The sequence below is a fragment of the Lichenostomus cassidix genome, chromosome Z, assembly GCF_008360975.1.
Source record: "Lichenostomus cassidix isolate B80296 chromosome Z, HeHo_3.0, whole genome shotgun sequence".
NCBI lineage: Eukaryota > Metazoa > Chordata > Aves > Passeriformes > Meliphagidae > Lichenostomus > Lichenostomus cassidix.
The window spans coordinates 60211283-60217794 of NC_139511.1; positions in this window are offsets into that span (position 1 = coordinate 60211283).

A 6512-nucleotide genomic window follows, 5' to 3' on the forward strand; every position below is an offset into this window, starting at 1 on the left:
GTTGATTCTCTGTTGAATGCTGAAATATTTAACCATCATACAAAAATTTTAATTTAAATATTTTGAAAATAGATAAAAACCAAAGAACCCAAATAAGACCTTGAAAGAACACTTGTTTCTTCTTAGTGGATTTCCTCTTTTCTAATACTACCTGTTTGTCCCTTTTGTCTTTTTGGGTTTTTTTTCAGTCTCTAACTTTTTCATAATCTCACAGTCTATTTGTAGAGAATTGTTGAGTATGCAGGACTGTGAGCAAATTATGTTTTTGTGCATGCAAGCATACTCTCACTTTTTCTAATAATGATAGTCATGTATTTATCAGTTGTTGAACGCAGAAAAATAGAATCATTTGGCATATGAATAATTCAGCTCAAGGGAGTTTTATGTACAACACCAAACAAACATCATATTTTTGAAAAGAGACTATTGTATACCTTCCAAAGCAATTTCTTTAAAATGGTGATTTTTTGGTTTTGACTGTATGTTGCTTTTTATCAAGCAACTGAATTCTTAAATTTGTCTGGTAATTTTTTATTAAGATAATGATTCTTGTTGGTTCTCCATGCATGTACAGGCTTTTTTTTTTTTTTTTAATTAATTTAACTTTTAAAACTCTAAAAGATATCCTCTATGTGATTTTTAGTGGCAGTAAGATTTTAACTGTAGACTTCATTTGCAATACCCACAAAGAAGGTTTTCTATAATTTAGTTCAATCAGCCATATAATTTTTAAAATAATTTGTCAATATTGTGAAGCATTGACTTAGACTGCAAATCATTGATTCCTAACTGGAAGAATAATTTACTCACATATATACTTTTAGATGTTATTTCTTGGATTTTTATGTCTCCGTGTTATTAAGGTATATGAGTGACTTAATTTTTTTTGCCATTACAAGATTTTCATAGGAACAAATGGATTTCATGTGTTTAGGGCTTTAAGCAGTCAACTGATGAACAGTTCCAAATTTCACACAGTTTTGTGCACTAATCAACTACCTTGAATTGTATTGATAGTGTTGGGGTTTAACTATCGACCTAGGAACTCTACAATTAAATTGCTACAAAAAGCAAAATTCACAGTCCAATATAGTATGGAATTTTACATAATTTATTCACAGCTTATAACTAATAATAACAACCCAAATCTATAAACATTAAAACAATTGTGCCTAATAAAACAACATTTTAGGGGCTTTTCCAAAGGAAGGTACTGCATGCTATTAAAAGAAAGCATTTAGAACCGGTTTCATCTCAGAACTTTTATTCCACAGGAAATTTAACATAATTACTTTAATTTTCAATTCCTTGCCCATTATTTCCATGTTTGGAAGATTAACCTCAACAGCTTCAGAAAGACATCAACTTAAATTCCCCAGAAGAAATATTCTTCATTACTTCTATTGTTTTCAATGAGATCATTACACTCACATATTATAATTAGGGCAATTGATTTGAAGCTCAGCTATGTGGCAGTGTGACTTGGGGAGAAGGCATCATGTAGAAAGAACTGTGGTTAATGAACCATCCACTTAAATCTCAAAGTGATGCTTTTAGGGGGAGCTAGGATCATGCAAGTGAAAACTTTCTTTTCCTTTTCTACACACGCTTTCCTTTGCTTCCCAAACCTCAGCTGGTTCTGGCTGAGACAAGAGAAGCTACTTGAAATATTTGCACCCTGTTTTAACACACGGATCTAGTGAAAGAATTGTTTTACAACAACAGTGGTTTCAGATACAATTTTTATAAATGTGCAAACTTTCAAGTTTTTCTGTACATCCAGTCTTTTGGTACTTCATCTGCTATCAAAAATGTATCTGATTTCATTTTGTATTCACAGAATTGGGAAGTTTAAAATATTACTAACTTAAAAACTTAAAAGAAAAGAAGGTCAGGAAAATAGAGATTGAAAGAAGTTGGTTACATATCGCATTTGTACAATGATGATTGTAAAAATATGTTGGATATGCTATTACTTTCTATGCATTTATAAATGCATAGAAAGCATTGTAGCTATTTTGTGTTTATTGTAGCTATTTTGTAGCTATTGTAGCTATTTTGGTTGAATTACTCTGTTTGATCCAGAAGTCTGGGGACTGGATCGTGTCCTACCAGTTTCAGTGGAAGGTACAGTCAGGGCACTGCCCTGTTCCTCTCTTTTAAATACCTGTCTCTGAGGAAAAGACCCGATGTGCTGAGGGTAGAGTGTAATTGCCTCCAAAGCTATGCCTTAAAACTGGAAATAAAAATGGGTTCAGGGTTTGAGAGACTTGAATAATCAAAAATATTGTAGAATAATTTTATCAGACATGCATTTTTGTGAAGACTTTGTTACTGCCTAAGGTTATTCCTGCATTGTCTTGGTGTTTAGATATATTTTATGGTAGATTTCTTTATAAATGTAAGTCTGGTATTTATTTCTTATTTAAAAGTCACTAAGGATGAAAACTGCTTGTGTAAGTGTGTTAAAATTGGAAAACATAGGCTTCAGAACCTGATATTAATTTCTAAAAATACAGCCAGGTATCTGACTTTATGCCCTTGTATTTGAAAAGTCATAGGCAGTGACATTTTTCAGGATTCACACTGCTTGTTCAACTGCCATTTTAGCATAGTGGGAATCTCTGCCTTGGACTTCCTGTGGGCAGATGAGTGATGGGGAATAACTTTTTCTCTTCTCTTGTTGCTGCCAAAGTACATTTTCACATTAATATAAGAAACAGTTCCTCTTGCTCAACAAGTGAGAAAAATCTTACATAATATTTTGGGCCATTTAAACACTGGCTGGACCTCCAAACTGCCTTCTTTGTAAGATATAAATAATTATGAAAGATAATTATAAAGCCCCTTCTAGCTCACCTCCATGCTCAGAGGTCTCCAGCTTGAGTTCAGTGATGCTGTCAGTGGAGATACTTGACCCATCAAGAGGCTTGAACTAAAGTTCAGGTGATGCTGATGCTTGAAATAATGATGAAATGGGAATGGGCTTGTATTTCAAGCTGCCAAAACGCTCAGTCTCTATGTTCGTGTACAGTTCCAGCATTATTTGCCACATGGTCACACTCAGTTTGGTACTATGACTTAAGGAGAAGAGTTTCAGCCGAACTTTGTCACAGAGGCAGGCTCTTAGTATTGCCTGTTTGTGTGTTTCTGACAGCTGTGAACTGGTTTTTGTTTGTTTTTACTTTGTTTCAGTTAAGATAAAAGCTTAGTCTAATAAAGTACTTTGTGTCCTCGATGTAAATGATCCATGAGACCTTCACCTCTGTAGAAACAAGTGAGAATTAGCACTGGTTATTTTATTTCAGAATCCTGAATCCTTTGTCATTTGCTTGCTTTTTTCATTGTGGAGATAAAAAGTCACTGCTCCTCTCTATTTAGATGTCAAGACAGGTCCCACAAATTTATCACCAGAGGATAACAAAACCACACATTCTGGCAGTGAAGTCATGCCCTCTGTGTGAAGGTTAATATTTAGTATAGCATTGGCCAATTTACAGTAGAAAATAGATATTGCAGAATTTATATATGGTAAATAAATATGGCTTCCTGTTTATATGTGACCTTTGCAAGTCTTGCCCAAATAGTCCTTCAGCAAAGTAGTTGTATTAATACTTTCAGATTTAACCTGTCACATTCCTATTTTGTTGTGCTGTTCTTTTTCATCAGCAGAAGCTGGCTTCTATTTGTACATTTTCTTGAATTGGAATAAATGGGACTTCTATTATAAAACCTAATGTCAGATTGACTCCATCTAGAAAGTAACAAATTTTAAAGGTCACATAAAATAGGCCATTCTCAGCTCTTTTTTTTTTTTCTTTTATGTGTTTGATTAAAAATAGTTTGCTCTGTTTATTAAATCACTGGTTTCCCTTCCAGGCCAACTAAAGCACAAGCAGATCTTTGCATTTCTCATCAGCTTAAGGTCACAAATACAATTGGATTAGATAATCCTACATACCTTTGCCCACTACTGAATTATCAATGATGAATTATTTATCATAAAATTAAGCACATATATCAGGAGTCAGTTGAGTGTAAAATGTTACCCTGAGGGCACAGCCAGGCATTTCAATCAATGCATGTTTACATCTATTTGTACAGATGTATTTCCAATGTAGAGTGTAGTAACCTCCAACTCTCAAAAAAACTAGCTTTGGTAGGAGTTTGGCAGGAATCAGACCCATTGTATCCCAAGTGATATCTATGAAGACTACCTTTTGAAGTCAATTCATCAAATATGAAATGGATAAACAAAAAGCCATGATTGCCTTTCATTGCTCAAAGAAGATTGAGAGATGGATGCTCAAAAAAAACCACATTGTGCTCTCCCTTTTATATTATTTTATTTCCAGGGGTGCTTTGTTGCAGCTACTATCTTACAAGTAAACATTCAGCTCAGGTAGGAAAATTCAGATCCTATGGTTTATAATCTCTGTTTAGTTGGTGCTCTGAGGGATAAACCTAATAATTTTGGGCTGACCCAGAGACTGAATCAAAAAAACCCTTGTCACTTTTATAACTGTTATTTTGCCCTGCAGTCTAGCCTGGAGTTTCACTATTGCTATAAGTACAGCTTTCAGCTTTCCAGAGTTGCACCCGTGCAGCTCTCCCTGTTTCCCCACTGTGGATATTTAACTTTCCAGACTCCACACACAGCTCATTCAGTGCAAGTGCCATTTCATACTGCCCAAGGCATGGTGCAGATCTTAGTTTGAAGACTAAACCCAAGATAGCTTTGTGATGCTAAGCACCTTTAGTACTTGTGAGAGGTGGAAGAGGTGTCTGCATGAGCTCAACTATGTGAGATTTGAACAAATTTTCTTTTACGGAATCCTCAGTATTTTTTTTTATTTAATCAGAATTAAATTCTGATAATTTATATAAATTTATTTTTTTATAAATGGAACATAAAAATAAAAGGCAATGGAATCACCATCCCTGGAAGTATTCAAGAAGTTACTGGATATGGCAGGCACTTAGTGCCATGGACTAAGGCACTTTGGCAAGGTGGTGTTCAGTCAATAGACTTGCTGATCTTGGAGATCCTCTCCATCTTTTCTGTGGTTCTATGATTGTATGATTCTGAACTGAACTAAAAATCACAACTGAACAAATATTACATACCAATTATCAGAAGACTGAAGAGGTAACCTATGCATTCCACAACAGCAGTTCAACAGATTTTGTGTTCACTTAGTTAACTATATGTGTGCTGTTAATTTGACAGCCCTCAAAAACAATTAAGTATGTGAGCTGGTAAGTCTGGAACAGTTTTTCTGTCTCAGGTTCAGAAGTCATGGGCAGGACCAATTTGATGTATACACTCCATTATAAATGTGAGGAAGGAATTGTCTGCTTTCTGCTTCTTATATGGTAATAAAAAGAGTCATTAATAAAGTGTGAATGAAAATTGAGATAAAACATGTGAGATCTGACTTTTTTAGCAATTTCTTATTCTCTGTGAGCAATACTGTGCCAAAAAACTGGAATATGTGGTTCCATTTCAGCCATTGCCAGAGGTGTTTTCAGTTATTCAGGCAAAAATTTAATGTTTCCATGCTATTGATAAAAGCTTGTAAAATTAATATAGGAAGAAATTATGAGCTCTTAGAAGGGAGTTCACAGGCTGAAGTTTTAATTAAACATTTTTTAAGTATATGGAAACTATGAAAAATGGCAATACCATAGCCAAACACAGACAGACAAACATGATAATAAAAACTATCATGTGCAATTGAAATTAAACTAAGCGGTAATTAGAAAGGAGAAATATTTATGAAATCTTTCTTATTATAGGAAACAAAACTGTGGGAAGAGTTAGTTCTCAGGAGAATTTTTTCTCAGGTGCAGTAATCTTAAGAATTCTAGGAATTTTGAAGAAATGCGTTGTCCAAAATTCACAACTCTTTCTGGTTAAACTGAATATTTAGGTATGAAATTAGGAATCTAAATAAAGTGGCCGGATTTTCAAATATGTTTTGGAGTTTTAATTTCTGTTTATTTGCATGGTATTTTTGCATGGTAAGTGTTTAATGATAACCAAGCATTTGTATTTAACTGCATGAGTGAAGGACTTAGGACCTTAATTTTGGTTGTGTGCAAGTGTTAGTATTTTTGTTATGAATAGTATCTTGTTAAGGAATGAGTTGAAACAGAGAGATTTGAGCACACATCTGTACTGCAGAATCAAAGTAAATTGATTTGTGGTCTTATATTTCTCTCTATCCCACTGGAGGACCAGCTGATGGGCAAGCCAACATTTACTCAAATGAATGGCATTCATTTCCTGTCCTCCAGTTCATCGCTAAGAAAACTACACTTCACATATCTCCTAGAACTTTTAATGAGGTTTAGCTCATTAATACAGGAATTGTAATTTGTGATTACCAAAAGAAAACTGTAAAAATATGACCTCTTTTACTACTCTTGTTTCAGTGTATCACAATCAATTCCTGAATGGAGGAGCATTAAACATGCAATATATGACTTCAGTCCACAGGGCATTTTGG